The sequence below is a fragment of the Triticum urartu genome, chromosome 6A (genome assembly GCF_056163025.1).
Source record: "Triticum urartu cultivar PI428250 chromosome 6A, HENAU_Tu73, whole genome shotgun sequence".
Taxonomy (NCBI): domain Eukaryota; kingdom Viridiplantae; phylum Streptophyta; class Magnoliopsida; order Poales; family Poaceae; genus Triticum; species Triticum urartu.
This window is the reverse complement of record NC_141878.1, coordinates 9,050,617-9,070,755: the sequence shown is the minus strand read 5'-3', so window position 1 is coordinate 9,070,755 and position 20,139 is coordinate 9,050,617. Positions and strand designations below refer to the sequence as shown.

The following is a 20,139-nucleotide window of genomic DNA, read 5'->3' as shown; positions in this document are numbered from 1 at the left end:
ACGCGTTCCTAGAGAAAACCAAGCTGAAAGACGATGGCAGCAACTATACGGACTGGGTCTGGAACCTGAGGATCATCCTCATATCTGCCAAGAAAGATTATGTCCTAGAAGCACCGCTAGGTGATGCACCCGTCCCACAGAACCAAGACGTTATGAATGCTTGGCAGACACGTGTTGATGATTACTCCCTCGTTCAGTGCGACATGCTTTACAGCTTAGAACCGGGGCTCCAAAAACGTTTTGAGAGACACGGAGCATATGAGATGTTCGAAGAGCTAAAAATGGTTTTTCAAGCTCATGCCCGGGTCGAGATATATGAAGTCTCCGAAAAGTTCTTCAGCTGTAAGATGGAGGAAAATAGTTCTGTCAGCGAGCACATACTCAAAATGTCTGGGTTGCATAACCGCTTGAATCAGCTGGGAGTTAATCTCCCGGATGACGCGGTCATTGACAGAATCCTTCAGTCGCTTCCACCGAGCTACAAGAGCTTTGTGATGAACTTCAATATGCAGGGGATGGAAAAGACCATTCCTGAAGTATTTGCAATGCTGAAATCCACACAGGTAGAAGTCAAAAAGGAACATCAAGTGTTGATGGTGAATAAAACCACTAAGTTCAAGAAAGGCAAGGGTAAGAAGAACTTCAAGAAGGACGGTAAGGGAGTTGCCGCGCCCGGTAAGCAAGCTGCTGGGAAGAAGCCAAAGAATGGACCCAAGCCCGAGACTGAGTGTTTTTATTGCAAGGGAAGTGGTCACTGGAAGCGGAACTGCCCCAAATACTTAGCGGACAAGAAGGCCGGCATCACGAAAGGTATATGTGATATACATGTAATTGATGTGTACCTTACCAGTACTCGTAGTAGCTCCTGGGTATTTGATACCGGTGCGGTTGCTCACATTTGTAACTCAAAGCAGGGGCTACGGAATAAGTGGAGACCGGCGAAGGACGAGGTGACGATGCGCGTCAGGAATGGTTCCAAGGTCGATATGATCGCCGTCGGCATGCTACCTCTACATTTACCTACGGGATTAGTTTTAAACCTCAATAATTGTTATTTAGTGCCAGCTTTGAGCATGAACATTGTATCAGGATCTCGTTTAATTTGAGATGGCTACTCATTTAAATCCGAGAATAATGGTTGTTCTATTTATATGAGAGATATGTTTTATGGTCATGCTCCGATGGTGAATGGTTTATTCTTAATGAATCTCGAGCGTAATGCTACACATATTCATAGAAAATGTGGAATAGTTTCACAACTAACGCCGCCTGGAACACCTCAGCGTAATGGTGTGTCCGAATGTCGTAATCGCACTCTATTAGATATGGTGCGATCTATGATGTCTCTTACCGATTTACCGCTATCATTTCGGGGCTATGCTTTAGAGACTGCCGCATTCACTTTAAATAGGGCTCCGTCGAAATCCGTTGAGACGACACCGTATGAATTATGGTTTGGGAAGAAACCTAAGCTGTCGTTTCTAAAAGTTTGGGGATGCGATGCTTATGTCAAGAAACTTCAACCTGAAAAGCTCGAACCCAAGTCGGAAAAATGTGTCTTCATAGGATACCCTAAAGAAACTGCTGGGTATAGCTTCTACCTTAGATCCGAAGGCAAGATCTTTGTTGCCAAGAATGGGTACTTTCTAGAGAAAGAGTTTCTCTCGAAAGAAATAAGTGGGAGGAAGGTAGAACTTGATGAAGTATTACCTCTTGAACCGGTAAGTGGCACAGCTCAGGAAAATGTTCCTGTGGTGCCTGCACCGATTAGAGAGGAAGTTAATGATGATGATCAAGATACTTCGGATCAAGCTCCTACTGAACTTCGTAGGTCCACAAGGACACGTTCTGCACGAGAGTGGTACGGCAACCCTGTCTTGGAAATCATGTTGTTGGACAACTGTGAACCTTCGAACTATGAAGAAGTGATGGCGGGCCCAGATTCCAACAAATGGCTAGAAGCATTGAAATCCGAGATAGAATCCATGTATGAAAACAAAGTATGGACTTTGACTGACTTGCCCGAAGATCGGCGAGCCATAGAAAATAAATGGATCTTTAAGAAGAAGACAGACGCGGATGGAAATGTGACCATCTATAAGGCTCGACTTGTCGCTAAGGGTTATCGACAAGTTCAAGGGGTTGACTACGATGAGACTTTCCCACCCGTAGCGAAGCTGAAGTCCGTCCGAATCATGTTAGCAATTGTCGCATTCTATGATTATGAGATATGGCAAATGGACGTCAAAACAGCATTCCTTAACGGCTTTCTTAAGGAAGAATTGTATATGATGCAGCCGGAAGGTTTTGTCGATCCTAAGAATGCTAACAAGGTGTGCAAGCTCCAACGCTCAATCTATGGGCTGGTGCAAGCATCTCGGAGTTGGAACATTCGCTTTGATGAGATGATCAAAGTGTTTGGGTTTATGCAGACTTATGGAGAAGCCTGCGTTTACAAGAAAGTGAGTGGGAGCTCTGTAGCATTTCTCATATTATATGTGGATGACATACTGTTGATGGGAAATGATATAGAATTCTTGGAAAGCATAAAGGCCTATTTGAACAAGTGCTTTTCAATGAAGGACCTTGGAGAAGCTGCTTATATATTAGGCATCAAGATCTATAGAGATAGATCGAGACGCCTCATCGGTCTTTCACAAAGTACGTACCTTGACAAGATATTGAAGAAGTTCAATATGGATCAGTCCAAGAAGGGGTTCTTGCCTGTATTGCAAGGTGTGCGATTGAGCACGGCTCAATGCCCGACCACGGCAGAAGATATAGAAGAGATGAGTGTCATCCCCTATGCCTCAGCCATAGGGTCTATTATGTATGCCATGCTGTGTACCAGACCTGATGTAAACCTTGCCGTAAGTTTGGTAGGTAGGTACCAAAGTAATCCCGGCAGGGAACACTGGACAGCGGTCAAAAACATCCTGAAGTACCTAAAAAGGACCAAGGATATGTTTCTCGTTTATGGAGGTGGCGAAGAGCTCGTCATAAAGGGTTACGTCGACGCTAGCTTCGACATAGATCTGGATGACTCTAAGTCACAAACCGGATACGTGTATATTTTGAATGGTGGGGCAGTAAGCTGGTGCAGTTGCAAGCAAAGCGTCGTGGTGGGATCTACATGTGAAGCAGAATACATGGCAGCCTTGGAGGCAGCACAAGAAGCAATCTGGGTGAAGGAGTTCATCACCGACCTAGGAGTCATACCCAAAGAGTCAGGGCCGATGACTCTCTTCTATGACAACACTGGAGCTATTGCCCTTGCCAAGGAGCCCAGGTTTCACAGGAAGACCAGGCATATCAAGCGTCGCTTCAACTCCATTCGTGAAAGTGTTCAAAATGGAGACATAGAAATTTGTAAAGTACATACGGACCTGAATGTAGCAGATCCGTTGACTAAACCTCTCCCTAGAGCAAAACATGATCAACACCAGAATTCCATGGGTGTTTGATTCATCACAATGTAACTAGATGATTGACTCTAGTGCAAGTGGGAGACGGTTGGAAATATGCCCTAGAAGAAATAATAAAATGATTATTATATTTCCTTGTTCTTGATAATTGTCTATTATTCATGCTATAATTGTATTATACGGAAATCGTAATACATGTGTGAATACATAGACCACAACACGTCCCTAGTGAGCCTCTAGTTGACTAGCTCGTTGATCAAAGGATAGTCATGGTTTCCTGACTATGGACATTAGATGTCATTGATAACGGGATCACATCATTAGGAGAATGATGTGATGGACAAGACCCAATCCTAAGCTTAGCTCAAAGATCGTGTAGTTCGTTTGTTGTAGCTTTTCTGAATGTCAAGTATCATTTCCTTAGACCATGAAATTGTGCAACGCCCGGATACCGTAGGAGTGCCTTGGGTGTGCCAAACGGCACAACGTAACTGGGTGACTATAAAGGTACATTACAGGTATCTCCGAAAGTGTCTATTGGGTCGGCACGAATCGAGACTGGGATTTGTCACTCCGTATGACGGAGAGGTATCTCTGGGCCCACTCGGTAATGCATCATGATAATGAGCTCAATGTGACCAAGGGGTTGGTCACGGGATCATGCATTACGGTATGAGTAAAGTGACTTGCCGGTAACGAGATTGAATAAGGTATTGGGATACCGATGATCGAGTCTTGGGCAAGTAACGTACCGATTGACAAAGGGAATTGAATACGGGATTGATTAAGTCCTCGACATCGTGGTTCATCCGATGAGATCATCGAGGAGCATGTGGGAGCCAACATGGGTATCCAGATCCCGCTGTTGGTTATTGACCGGAGAGGCGTCTCGGTCATGTCTGCGTGTCTCCCGAACCCGTAGGGTCTACACACTTAAGGTTCGGTGACACTAGGGTTGTAGAGATATTAGTATGCAGTAACCCGAAAGTTGTTCGGAGTCCCGGATGAGATCCCGGATGTCACGAGGAGTTCCAGAATGGTCCGGAGGTAAAGATTTATATATAGGAAGTCCAGTTTTGGCCAGCGGGAAGGTTTCGGGGGTTACCGGTATTGTACCGGGACCACCGGAAGGGTCCCGGGGGTCCACCGGATGGGGCCAACTATCCCAGAGGGCCCCATGGGCTGAAGTGGCGTGGGAACCAGCCCCCGATGGGCTGGTGCGCCCCACCCAAGGGCCCAAGGCGCCTAGGGTTGGAAACCCTAGGGGGCCGTTGCCCCCAAGGGGGCATGCGCCCCCCTGGTTGGAAACCCTAATGCGGCCGTTGCCCCAGGGGCCGCCGCCCCCCCCCCCCTTTTAGATGGGATCTCCAAGGGGGCATGCCCCCCCAGCCCCTATATATAGTGGAAGGGAGGGAGGGCAGCCGCATCTTTGCTCTTGGCGCCTCCCTCTCCCTCCGTAACACCTCTCCTCCCCGCTTTTGCTTGGCGAAGCCCTGCCGGGATCCTGCTGCATCCACCACCACGCCGTCGTGCTGCTAGATCTTCATCAACCTCTCCTTCCCCCTTGCTGGATCAAGAAGGAGGAGACGTCTTCCCAACCGTACGTGTGTTGAACGCGGAGGTGCTGTCCGTTCGGCACTTGGTCATCGGTGATTTGGATCACGGCGAGTACGACTCCATCTTCCCCGTTCACTTGAACGCTTCCGCTCGCGATCTACAAGGGTATGTAGATGCACTCCTATTCCCCTCGTTGCTAGGATACTCCATAGATTGATCTTGGTGATGCGTAGAATTTTTTTTAATTTCTGCTACGATCCCCAAACAGAAAGTTGCAAGTAGTAAATTAAAAATAACAAAGTATCACAAACACAAGGAGAACTCTAGTTGATATGAACCGATAATGTATCCATGCAATTTCACATACTTCCACCTGGTTGACACCCTCCCCCATCCACCCCTCTGCAAAAAATAGGTCTTCATCATAATTCAACGAGAGCCAGACGAGGATTCATGTAGTTAATAGGGAGAAGAATTACCTGCATACATCCTAGGTGAGAATGGGAGACTGACTGCTTCTGTAGTACATGGGGTTGATGTTGTTCAGAGTGCTTTTTATGGCCGTAATGTTTTCAGACATGATACCAATGGTTGCAGACACAAATCTAGGACATAAGCCAGTGCCATGAGCGAGTTTCAACGGAACATGGGACCCCATGGTCACAAGAGGAAGGACGAAGGTCGTCCCCTATGCTTTTGTCATAGGCTCTATACAGTGTGCCATGCTGAGTACCGCACCTGATGTGTGCCTTGCGACATATCTGGCAAGAGGGTACAAAGGTAATCTAGGAGTAGATCACCAGATAGCGGTCTAAATTATCCTTAGAGGAATAAGGATATGTTTCTCGGTTATGGAGGTGATAAAGAGTTCGACATAAAGAGTTACGTCGATGCAAGCTTAAACACCTATCCAGATAGCTCTGAGTAGAGATACCGGATACGTATAATGGAGCAACAATTTAGAATAGCTCCAAGTAGAACAGTTATTTGAAATGGCTCCAAATGTAGCGTAGTAGTTGCATCTACAAGATGACATAGAAATTTGCAAAGTACATACGGATCTGAATGTTGCAGACCCGTTGACTGAAACCTCTCTCACAAGCATAACATGATCAAACCCAGAACTCTTTGGGTATTAGTCACATGGGGATGTGACCTTGAGTGTTAATCACATATCGATGTGAATTGGATTATTGACTCTAGTGCAAGTGGGAGACTGTTGGAAATATGCCCTAGAGGCAATAATAAATTGGTTATTATTATATTTCCTTGTTCATGATAATCGTTTATTATCCATGCTAGAATTGTATTGATAGGAAACTCAGATACATGTGTGGATATATAGACAACACCATGTCCCTAGTAAGCCTCTAGTTGACTAGCTCGTTGATCAATAGATGGTTACGGTTTCCTGACCATGGACATTGGATGTCGTTGATAACGGGATCACATCATTAGGAGAATGATGTGATGGACAAGACCCAATCCTAAGCCTAGCACAAGATCATGTAGTTTGTATGCTAAAGCTTTTCTAATGTCAAGTATCATTTCCTTAGACCATGAGATTGTGCAACTCCCGGATACCGTAGGAGTGCTTTGGGTGTGCCAAACGTCACAACGTAACTGGGTGGCTATAAAGGTACACTACAGGTATCTCCGAAAGTGTCTGTTGGGTTGGCACGAATCGAGACTGGGATTTGTCACTCAGTGTAAACGGAGAGGTATCTCTGGGCCCACTCGGTAGGACATCATCATAATGTGCACAATGTGATCAAGGAGTTGATCACGGGATGATGTGTTACGGAACGAGTAAAGAGACTTGCCGGTAACGAGATTGAACAAGGTATCGGGATACCGACGATCGAATCTCGAGCAAGTATCGTACCGATAGACAAAGGGAATTGTATACAGGATTGATTAAGTCCTTCAGATCGTGGTTCATCCGATGAGATCATCGTGGAGCATGTGGGAGCCAACATGGGTATCCAGATCCCACTGTTGGTTATTGACCGGAGAACGTCTCGGTCATGTCTGCATGGTTCCCGAACCCGTAGGGTCTACACACTTAAGGTTCGATGACGCTAGGGTTATAGGGAAAGTATGTACGCGGTTACTGAATGTTGTTCGGAGTCCCGGATGATATCCCGGACGTCACGAGGAGTTCCGGAATGGTCCAGAGGTAAAGATTGATATATAGGAAGTATGGTTTTGGCCACCGGAAGTGTTCCGGGCATCACCGGTAGTGTACCGGGACCACCAGAGGGGTCCGGGGGTCCACCAGGTGGGGCCACCAGCCCCGGAGGCCTACATGGGCCAATAGTGGGAAGGGACCAGCCCCTAGGTGGGCTGGGGCACCTCCCACCAAGGCCCAAGGCGCCTCCAAGAGGGGAAGCGGGCAAACCCTAGGGCAAATGGGCCATAAGGCCCACCCTAGGTGCGCCTCCCCCTCTCCCCCTTGTGGCCGCCTCCTAGATGGGATCTAGGGGCTGCCACCACCCCTAGGGAGGGAACCCTAGGTGGGGGCACAGCCCCTCCCCTCCCCCTATATATACTTGAGGTGTGTGGGCTGCCCAACACACGATTTGCTCTCCCTGTTGGCGCAGCCCTACCCCTCTCCCTCCTCGTCTCTCGTAGTGCTTGGCGAAGCCCTGCTGGAGTCCCGCGCTCCTTCACCACCACCACGTCGTCGTGCTGCTGCTGGATGGAGTCTTCCCAACCTCTCCTTCTCCCCTTGCTGGATCAAGGCGTAGGAGACGTCACCGGGCTGTACGTGTGTTGAACACGGAGGTGCCGTCCGTTCGGCACTAGGATCATCGGTGATTTGGATCACGACGAGTACGACTCCATCAACCCCGTTCACTTGAACGCTTCCGCTTAGCGATCTACAAGGGTATGTAGATGCACTCTCCTTCCCTTCGTTGCTAGATTACTCCATAGATTGATCTTGGTGATGCGTAGAAAAATTTTGAATTTCTGCTACGTTCCCTAATAGTGGTATCAGAGCCAGGTTTATGCGTAGTTACTATGCACGAGTAGAACACAAAGTAGTTGTGGGCGTCAATATTGTCAATTATCTTGCCGTTACTAGTCTTATCTTGATTTGGCGGCATCGTGGGATGAAGCGGCCCGGACCAACCTTACACGTACGCTTACGTGAGACCGGTTCCACCGACTGACATGCACTAGTTGCATAAGGTGGCTGGCGGGTGTCTGTCTCTCCCACTTTAGTCGGATCGGATTCGATGAACAGGGTCCTTATGAAGGGTAAATAGAAATTGGCAATTCACGTTGTGGTTTTGGCGTAGGTAAGAAACGTTCTTGCTAGAAACCTATAGCAGCCACGTAAAAACTTGCAACAACAATTAGAGGAAGTCTAACTTCTTTTGCAGCAAGTGTTTTGTGATGTGATATGGCCAAAGGATGTGATGAATGATATATGTGATGTATGAGATGATCATGTTCTTGTAATAGGAATCACGACTTGCATGTCGATGAGTATGACAACCGGCAGGAGCCATAGGAGTTGTCTTAATTTATTTATGACCTGTGTGTCAATATAAACGTCATGTAATTACTTTACTTTATTGCTAACCGTTAGCTGTAGTAGTAGAAGTAATAGTTGGCGAGACAACTTCATGAAGACACGATGATGGAGATCATGATGATGGAGATCATGGTGTCATGCCGCTGACAATGATGATCATGGAGCCCCGAAGATGGAGATCAAAAGGAGCAAAATGGTATTGGCCATATCATGTCACTTTTTGATTGCATGTGATGTTTATCATGTTTTTGCATCTTATTTGCTTAGAACGACGGTAGTAAATAAGATGATCCCTCATTAAAATTTCAAGAAACTGTTCCCCCTAACTGTGCACCATTGCGAAGGTTCGTTGTTTCGAAGCACCACGTGATGATCGGGTGTGATAGATTCTAACGTTCGAATACAACGGGTGTTGACGAGCATAGCATGTACAGACATGGCCTCGGGACACATGCGAAACACTTAGGTTGACTTGACGAGCCTAGCATGTACAGACATGGCCTCGGAACACGGAGGACCGAAAGGTCGAGCATGAGTCGTATGGTAGATACGATCAACATGAAGATGTTCACCGATGATGACTAGTCCGTCTCACGTGATGATCGGACACGGCCTAGTTGACTTGGATCATGTAATCACTTAGATGACTAGAGGGATGTCTATCTGAGTGGGAGTTCATAAGATGAACTTAATTATCCTGAACATAGTCAAAAGGTCTTCCTAAATTATGTCATGGCTCGCGCTTTAGTTCTACTGTTTAGATATGTTCCTAGAGAAAATTTAGTTGAAAAGTTGATAGTAGCAATTATGCGGACTAGGTCCGTAAACTGAGGATTGTCCTCATTGCTTCATAGAAGGCTTATGTCCTTAATGCACCGCTCAGTGTGCTGAACCTCGAACGTCGTCTGTGGATGTTGCGAACATCTCGCATACACATTTTGATAACTACGTGATAGTTCAGTTAAATGGTTTAGAGTTGCGGCACCGAAGACGTTTTGAAACGTCGCGAAACATATGAGATGTTTCCAGGGCTGAAATTGGGATTTCAGGCTCGTTCCCACGTCAAGAGGTATAAGACCTCCGACAATTTTCTTAGCCTGCAAACTAAGGGGAAAAGCTCAATTGTTGAGCTTATGCTCAGATTGTCTGAGTACAACAATCATTTGAATCGAGTGGGAGTTGATCTTCCAGATGAGATAGTGATGTTTCTCCGAAGTCATTACCACCAAGCTGCTAGAGCTTCGTGATGAACTATGATATATCAGGGACATATATGATGATCCTTGAGATATTCGCGATGTTTGACACCACAAAAGTAGAAATCAAGAAGGAGCATCAATTGTTGATGGTTGGTGAAACCACTAGTTTCAAGAAGGGCAAGGGCAAGAAGGGATACTTCATGAAACAGCAAATCAGCTGCTGCTCTAGTGAAGAAACCCAAGGTTGAACCCAAACCCGAGACTAAGTGCTTCTGTAATAAGGGGAACAGCCACTTGAGCAGAATTACCCTAGATACTTGGTAGATGAGAAGGCTGGCAAGGTCGATAGAAGTATATTGGATATACATTGTGTTAATGTGTACTTTACTAGTACTCCTAGTAGCACCATGGTATTAGATACCGGTTCGGTTGCTAAGTGTTAGTAAATTCGAAATAAAAGGTTGCGGAGTAAACGGAGGCTAGCTAAAGGTGAGCTAGCGATATGTGTTGGAAGTTTTTCCCAAGCTTGATGTGATCAAGCATCGCACGCTCCCTCTACCATCGAGATTGGTGTTTGCGTTGAGCATAGACATGATTGGATTATGTCTATCGCAATACGGTTATTCATTTAAGGAGAATAATGGTTACTCTGTTTATTTGAATAATACCTTCAATGGTCTTGCACCTAAAATGAATGGTTTATTGAATCTCGATCGTAGTGATACACATGTTCATGCCAAAAGATATAAGATAGTAATGATAGTACCACCTACTTGTGGCACTGCCACGTAAGTCATATCGGTATAAAACGCATGAAGAAGCTCCATGTTGATGGATCTTTGGGCTCACTCGTTTTTTGAAAAATTTGAGACATGTGAACCATGTCTATTGGTGTATATGCATGAAGAAACTCCATGCAAATGGACCGTTTGTACTCACTTGATTTTGAATCACTTGAGACATGCAAATCATACCACATGGGCAAGATGACTGAAAGCCTCGTTTTTAGTAAAATGGAACTAGAAAGCAACTTGTTGGAAGTAATACATTTTGATGTGTGCAGTCCAATGTGTGCTGAGGTGTGTAGTGGATATCGTTATGTTCTTACTTCACAGATGATTTGAGTAGATGTTGAGTATATTTACTTGATGAATCACGAGTCTGAATTATTGAAAGGTTCAAGTAATTTCAGGGTGAAGTTGAAAGATCGTCGTGACAAGAGGATAAAATATCTATGATATGATCATAGAGATGAATATATGAATTACGAGTTTGGCACAGAATTAAGACATTGTGGAAATTGTTTCACAACTAATACAGCCTGGAACACCATAGTATGATGGTGTGTCCGAACATCATAACTGCACCCTATTGGATATGATGCATACCATGATGTCTCTTATCGAATTACCACGATAGTTTATGGGTTAGGCATTAGAGACAACCACATTCACTTTAAATAGGGCACCACGTAATTCCGATGAGATGACACCGTATGAACTATGGTTTAGAGAAACCTAAGCTGTCATTTCTTAAAAGTTTGGGGCTGCGACGCTTATGTGAAAAAGTTTCAGGCTGATAAGCTCGAACCCAAAGCGGATAAATGCATCTTCATAGGACACCCAAAACAGTTGGGTATACCTCCTGTCTCAGATCCGAAAGCAATAAGGGATTGTTTCTAGAATCGGGTCCTTTCCCGAGGAAAAGTTTCTCTCGAAAGAATTGAGTGGGAGGATGGTGGAGACTTGATGAGGTTATTGAACCGTCTCTTCAACTAGTGTGTGGCAGGGCACAGGGAGTTGTTCCTGTGGCACCTACACCAATTAAAGTGGAAGCTTATGATAGTGATCATGAAACTTCAGATCAAGTCACTACCAAACCTCGTGGGATGACAAGGATGCGTACTACTTCAGAGTGGTACGTAATCCTGTCTTGGAAGTCATGTTGCTAGACAACAATAAACCTACGAGCTATGGAGAAGCGATGGTGGGCCTGGATTCCAAAATGGCTCGAGGCCATATAATCCGAGAGAGGATCCATATATGAAAACAAAGTGTAGACTTTGGAAGAACTACTTGATGGTCGTAAGGCTGTTAGGTACATATGGATTTTAAAAGGAAGACGGACAATGATGGTAAGTATCACCATTAAGAAAGCTCGACTTGTCGTTAAGATGTTTTCCAACAAGTTCAAAGAGTTGACTATGATGAGACTTTCTCACTCATAGCGATGCTAAGAGTTTGTTGGAATTATATTAGCGATTACTGCATTATTTATGAAATCTTGCAAATAGGATGTCAAAACATTGTTTCCTCGACGATTTTCTTGAGGAAAGGTTGTATGTGATACAACCGGAAGGTTTTGTCAATCCTGAAAGATGCTAACAAGTATGCAAAGCTCCAGTAATCCTTCTAAGGACTGGAGTAAGCATCTCGGAGTTGGAATGTATGCTTTGATGAGATGATCAAAGATTTTGGGTGTATACAAAGTTTATGAGAAACTTGTATTTCCAAAGAAGTGAGTGGGAGAACTATAGAATTTCTGATGAATATATGTTGTTGACATATTGTTGATCAGAAATGACGTAGAATTTCTGGAAAGCATATAGGGTTATTTGGAAAGTGTTTTTCAATGGAAAGCCTGGATTAAGCTACTTGAACATTGAGCATCAAGATCTATAAGGATAGATCAAAACGCTTAATGGTACTTTCAAATGAGCACATACCTTGACATGATCTTGAAGGTGTTCAAGATGGATCAGTCAAAGAAGGAGTTCTTGCCTGAGTTGTAAGGTATGAAGTTAAGACTTAAAGCACGACCATGGCAGAAGAAAGAGGAAGGACGAAGGTCGTCCCCTATGCTTTTGTCATAGGCTCTATACGGTGTGCCATGCTGAGTACCGCACTTGATGTGTGCCTTGCCACATATCTGGCAAGAGGGTACAAAGGTAATCTAGGAGTAGATCACCAGATAGCGGTCCAAATTATCCTTAGAGGAATAAGGATATGTTTCTCGGTTATGCAGGTGATAAAGAGTTCGACATAAAGAGTTACGTCGATGCAAGCTTAAACACCTATCCGGATAGCTCTGAGTAGAGATACCGGATACGTATAATGGAGCAACAATTTAGAATAGCTCCAAGTAGAACAGTTATTTGAAATGGCTCCAAATGTAGCGTAGTAGTTGCATCTACAAGATGACATAGAAATTTGCAAAGTACATACGGATCTGAATGTTGCAGACCTGTTGACTGAAACCTCTCTCACAAGCATAACATGATCAAACCCAGAACTCTTTGGGTATTAGTCACATGGGGATGTGACCTTGAGTGTTAATCACATATCGATGTGAACTGGATTATTGACTCTAGTGCAAGTGGGAGACTGTTGGAAATATGCGCTAGAGGCAATAATAAATTGGTTATTATTATATTTCCTTGTTCATGATAATCGTTTATTATCCATGCTAGAATTGTATTGATAGGAAACTCAGATACATGTGTGGATACATAGACAACACCATGTCCCTAGTAAGTCTCTAGTTGACTAGCTCGTTGATCAATAGATGGTCACGGTTTCCTGACCATGGACATTGGATGTCGTTGATAACGGGATCACATCATTAGGAGAATGATGTGATGGACACGACCCAATCCTAAGCCTAGCACAAGATCATGTAGTTCGTATGCTAAAGCTTTTCTAATGTCAAGTATCATTTCCTTAGACCATGAGATTGTGCAACTCCCGGATACCGTAGGAGTGCTTTGGGTGTGCCAAACATCACAATGTAACTGGGTGGCTATAAAGGTACACTACACGTATCTCCGAAAGTGTCTGTTGGGTTGGCACGAATCGAGACTGGGATTTGTCACTCCGTGTAAACGGAGAGGTATCTCTGGGCCCACTCGGTAGGACATCATCATAATGTGCACAATGTGATCAAGGAGTTGATCACGGGATGATGTGTTACGGAACGAGTAAAGAGACTTGCCGGTAACGAGATTGAACAAGGTATCGGGATACCGACGATCGAATCTCGGGCAAGTATCGTACCGATAGACAAAGGGAATTGTATACAGGGTTGATTAAGTCCTTCAGATCGTGGTTCATCCGATGAGATCATCGTGGAGCATGTGGGAGCCAACATGGGTTTCCAGATCCCGCTGTTGGTTATTGACCGGAGAACGTCTCGGTCATGTCTGCATGGTTCCCGAACCCGTAGGGTCTACACACTTAAGGTTCGATGACGCTAGGGTTATAGGGAAAGTATGTACGCGGTTACCGAATGTTGTTCGGAGTCCCGGATGATATCCCGGACGTCACGAGGAGTTCCGGAATGGTCCAGAGGTAAAGATTGATATATAGGAAGTATGGTTTTGGCCACCGGAAGTGTTCCGTGCATCACCGGTAGTGTACCGGGACCACCGGAGGGGTCCGGGGGTCCACCAGGTGGGGCCACCAGCCCCGGAGGCCTACATGGGCCAATAGTGGGAAGGGACCAGCCCCTAGGTGGGCTGGGGCACCTCCCACCAAGGCCCAAGGCGCCTCCAAGAGGGGAAGCGGGCAAACCCTAGGGCAAATGGGCCATAAGGCCCACCCTAGGTGCGCCTCCCCCTCTCCCCCTTGTGGCCGCCTCCCAGATGGGATCTAGGGGCTGCCGCCACCCCTAGGAGGGAACCCTAGGTGGGGCGCAGCCCCTCCCCTCCCCCTATATATACTTGAGGTATGGGGGCTGCCCAACACACGATTTGCTCTCCCTGTTGGCGCAGCCCTACCCCTCTCCCTCCTCGTCTCTCGTAGTGCTTGGCGAAGCCCTGCTGGAGTCTCGCGCTCCTCCACCACCACCACGCCGTCGTGCTGCTGCTGGATGGAGTCTTCCCAACCTCTCCTTCTCCCCTTGCTGGATCAAGGCGTAGGAGACGTCACCGGGCTGTACGTGTGTTGAACACGGAGGTGCCGTCCGTTCGGCACTAGGATCATCGGTGATTTGGATCACGATGAGTACGACTCCATCAACCCCGTTCACTTGAACGCTTCCGCTTAGCGATCTACAAGGGTATGTAGATGCACTCTCCTTCCCTTCGTTGCTAGATTACTCCATAGATTGATCTTGGTGATGCGTAGAAAATTTTGAATTTCTGCTACGTTCCCCAACAGAACGAGCCTAACACATTGTAGCAGCTATTCTGGAGGATCATGATGTTCTCCTTGATTTGTGTGACGGGCTGATCAGTCATAGATATATACTTGGGTCAATTGAGTGATATGCAAGATTTATATGGGAAAGTGAGGAATCTTGAAATTGAAACTGGATGTATTTGGTACCTTGACATGAAGTAAGGAGATGGCATCGCCAGGTTGTATGCCACTGGAAACTTGGACTTCCTCTCCCACCACACCACCATTAACTAGCACATCCCACTATGTGAATAACACATGACATGAGTACATGACTAGCCTTGTAGAGAAGTGATTTTTATGTGCCCACAGTGTTATTGGAGCGCTAGGCATGCATACCTTTGGGCGCAGCAAGTTGTTCTTGAGCAGATCAAATGTTACCCTAAGTGGCATTGGTAGATGGAATGACGCACTCACAAACACAATGGCAGTGTTTCTACTGTTGATATTCCTCTTGTATGCTATCTTGATATAATCATCTGTACCAACGCTACACATAATGGTCCATGCATCCTCGGGGATGGTAGTGATGCTGCTAGTGTAATTCATGAGCAGGTCATCTGCTAGCTTCATGAGGGTCTCCCTCCCCTTTGAGTTGGCTGAAACAAACAAATGAAGAAAATCTTGTTTCTAAAGATATGTTTTCAGAGTTTAAGAAATTGAATAGTTTTAGGTTGCAATTACCGCTTAGAACTCTTTTGGTGACATAGCAGAGTTCTCTCATACGTGCACACTGTCGTGCGATGCTCGTCACAATACGCCTAGCTCCGAACATGAGCCCACTAATACATGGCTAGTAGAGCTCATTGATACCCATATCTTCTACTTGAACATGTTCTATAGCAGTGATCTACCAAAAATATTTACGAGAAAATCATATATTGGGTAAGGTGTCGACACCATAGATGGTAGAAGTTCATTACTATCTGTTACTTTTACCATACCTTGCAGGTGTTGGGACCCATGGTTTGAATTAGTACTCCTGATGGCATTTTGCGGCAGTTGGAGAAGGTACCGTGAACATCGTCCAAAGACACATCAACAATTGCCACTTTGCCATTTTGTATCACCCTACAGTACCTGACGAATGTGCATTTCCTAGATGGTACTAGAGATGATGGGAACATCGTCTCAGTTGTCATCTGTTGTTTTCAAGCAACCATAAAGAAGGAAACCAATGAGTAATGAGACAAACTAATTTCTTGATATGCATGTTTTGCCAACAATATATTTGGTATTGTTTTTGTATGATATATTTGCAATCATGAAAAAACATATTTTTCTTAATACATAAAGAAATAAAGCATACATACCAAATACATGCATGGCCCCATTGTAGTCTGCATTAGTAGGCCACTTGTAAACCTTAGTGGTTTTTGCACTATATAGAATTCCAAGACATAATGACGCACAACACTCCTGCAATTATTTAAGACTGAAATCAGCTTGCGTGTGACATGAGATAGCATCATTGACAAGGAAAAAAATGTATGTTGTTTTTCCCTCACAAAAATGTTTGTTACAGTTTATATGCAACTTACAGTATCCATGAGATAATCCACAATATTTTTGGCGTCCATCATGACAATAGCATTAGCACGAGTAGCCTCGGTCTTGAATCCAATTATACTAGCACTATTGTCTCCACCAAATTTTTTAGCATATTTCATCTTGTTCAATATTTCAAAGGATCCATCAAGGACAGCGACAGACAACCATAGAGGGCTATTGACGTTAGACAAAATGACACTCATGCAACGCTTTCTGAACTAGTTCAGTAATCATATCTATGTCATTTTGTAACGCAACAACAGTTTTTGCGTATGGGTTAACTTGGGCATAATGGTTTGAGCTTGCATCTTTTTCACCATGCAACTGCAAAATCTGCCAACCAAAGAATACAACATTAGTAATTTGAGGAAATTTTTTAAAAAGGATAAAAAATTAAGTTGGGATACAACCTTTTATAATACTTGGTAACTTAATTATTATAATTGCATAAAGATATCAAAGTTGGGCCATAATCTGCGAGAAAAATTTGTGTTTGCTTCAAACTTAATTGAAAATGCTAGAAGGGCTTGTTTTTCTGACGCACCTCTTGCTTTAACCACTCATTTTGCTCCTTTAGCAATCGCATCTCTCTAGAGTGATGATTTTCTGTTGGTAAATCGATGCAAGTGGGGCAAAGTGCATTCCTCTGTGCCATCTTAAGACTCTTGTTTTCATCCCTCAACATTTCATTCTGCACTTTTAGTCCATAGCTCTCCTCTTTTTCGGTCAGATGCTGAAGTTTGTGCCAAGGTACAAGTACAAAGAGTGATTAATAAATTTATAATGCACCTTTCTATTTTAGATCCTATGATGCTACATATATATTTAGTTTGTAAATAAGAAGTGAAGATATCACAACTTAGTACTATCTGATGGATGCATACTTAATAGTGATCTAAATGATGACCAACTGTATCATTGAGATTTTACATGTAAAACTATTTTAAACCAGACCTTCACTTGTGTTCTCTTGTTCTGGAACCAACACTTGACTTGTTGCATTGCAAGGCCCGTTGATTCACTCAACCTCCTCCTTTGATTTTCATCAGGGTGTTCACATATGCCGAAAAAATTGTTCATTCAGTGGAGAAAATGAAAATTGGGTAGACACTGTAAGTTCTTAAAACTAACTACATATAGTTGAGTCTTGTATTCCTTTTTCATTGTTTATTGATAGTATACAAGTATGTTATATGGCATTTCAACTAAATACTTGTTGAGTATAAAGCAGCCATTGGTGATAATTAAAATACACATAATACTCCCATCGATCCAACCTAATTGTCACTAATTTAGTACAACTTTGTACTAAATCAGTGATAATTAATATGAATCTGAGGGAACATAAAATTATAACTTGAAATTAACCATGTTCTATAGTAGGAACCGGACCCTTCAAGTATGTAGCTCTGATGACCAGTGAGCCTCTGTAGGTACTTCTTCTTTGTTTGTGGGGTCTCAATGCCATGTTGGTCATCAGAGGAGTTCCCCCCAAGTGTGCTTCTGTTGCTATTTGATATTCCAAATTCAACATCACGTGCTCGACGGTTCCTTGCCTGTGACCTGTCATTCTGATATTCAAAATGGTACGTCCGTTTTAAGATTTTCACTGGTTTCAAAATACTAATAGCTTCAAAAGTAAACAAGTTACTCCACAAGTTAATTTTGTTATTATACCCCCAAGACACTTAAAATAATGTTTTGTTCATGTTAAAACAAAGTTCTATAACCCGATTGTTGCATTTCTATACTAACCACTTGGGACATAGAGTTGCCTATCCCTTGTTCTATGTGTTTGGACAAAAAGGATACAAACATGGAAACAAATTATGTGATACACTAGGTGGTACATGTTCCATAGAAGAGGCCATTCTAGATAAAGGATCACATGTGTTAGTTTTCAAAATGAATTTCCGATGCTTGTAGGTCCTATTATGAACATAGAATCAACGACTTACAACAGCGGTTCTTGAAAAAAAGTGCCTGAAAATCCAATGGTAATTTATTGGGAAGAATGAGTTACAACTCTAACAATGAAAAGCTACCCCCTCATATTTTATTTTCCTAGGCTCAAGTCTATTTAATATTTTGGTCAGTTTCACTTCGCAACCCCACTGGTAATAATGTCTCGTGGCCACACTGGCATCTGTCTTCAATTAGTTGTTCTGTCCACAAGGTCTACTCCGGGTCTCTCTACTAATGTATGTGCATGTGAGCTATTGAAATTGGAAAGCCTCACACAATTAAGCAGTAGAGTTGTGGATTTTGAGAATGTAAAGAAGGATTATGTTGATTAGATTGAATCCATAGTTTTTGATAAAACTGATATTGGTACAAGATTCTATTGAGAGACTGGCCTAAGAACTCGGAGGGAATACCTCTGTATAAGCAGATCTAGGAGAAACATGTTGGAGTCAATATAAAGAAACAACAACAGTCTATCAATCAAGTAAGGTCGCACTTATCTAAAACTAGATGGATGAATTCCATGATATATTTCAATATTTCCTAATGAATAGCCAAATAAAAGCCACGTGCAAGATCTATTTCAATTTCTCCTAGGAAATACAAACCATAATGTTCTCATAAATTTCTTCCAACAATAAAATATGATACTAATCTTTGGAGTAGCAAGAAAGTGTGAAAGAAAACTTTCAACTAGCCATCATTACAGATGGGGAAGGAATTATACCGACTGTGTGGTATGCCCATCATGAACTTCTCCAATCTTTCTCGCCATCAACGAGTGGACACCCTCAGCAAGATGATCCACTGCAAGCTTGAGAGAATTCACAACCTATAAACTGTTATAGTGTTTACTCACTCAAGGATGGAGTATTGTTATGTTGTTTCCCCTCATCTTTTCTTCTACTTATAGATGCCACCTATATGCGGATTTTCTTCTTGGCTTCTAAACCCCGATAGTAGCGCCTGGTGAGAGAGAGAGAGGGGGGGAGAGAGAGAATAATTAACTATTCAATTGCTCTTGAATACGACGAATATATAAGAAATAATTTTCTTCATTTTGGTACACTAAAAAGGTGTCCTATTAATTGCACAGGCTGGATGAGATATATTGTAGTGAGTGAATTAATGCTACCAATTAATAGAGAGAGAGGCAGAGAGAGAAAGCGAGAGAGAGCGACTCATTATTCCATTGCTCTTAAATAAGAGGAATATGGGAAATCTTTTGGTTCACTTTGGTACACTAAAAACATGTCCTATTAATTTCACAGGCTGGATGAGATATATTGTAGGGAGTACAATTAATGCTACCAATTAAATCCAGGCCTAATTCATACTGAGTGGCTGAATGTGTGGGATATACTCTATTTACTTCATGAGTATACGTATGGCCTTCAATATTGTCACAAAAGCAGGGGGTCTCCATAAATATACTACTCTAGCCATTCCCCCCTTTCGGCTAGTGGCCAGTCCCTCACTAGCATACTGATGAGTGATATTTTTACACACATTCACCCTTAGTTTAAATAGAGATATTCGCTCCGATATTGCTACTAATGACTAAAGAATGCAATGAATTCCATAATACTCTTTTTGATGTGTTTCCACATGAAATGGGCTAAAAAGGGAAGAAATCATGTGAGAACATGGAAAGGAATGGAAATGAAGGAAGAAGCAATCACCAGGAGGCGCACCAGCTGCCACAGACCAAAAGACGGCAT

General features: G+C 43.6%; 1 pseudogene; it reads right to left on the bottom strand.

Annotated features, from left to right (window-relative positions):
- The window catches only part of LOC125516334 (homeobox-leucine zipper protein TF1-like), a 97,369-nt pseudogene extending 77,230 nt beyond the window's left edge, over positions 1–20,139 (bottom strand).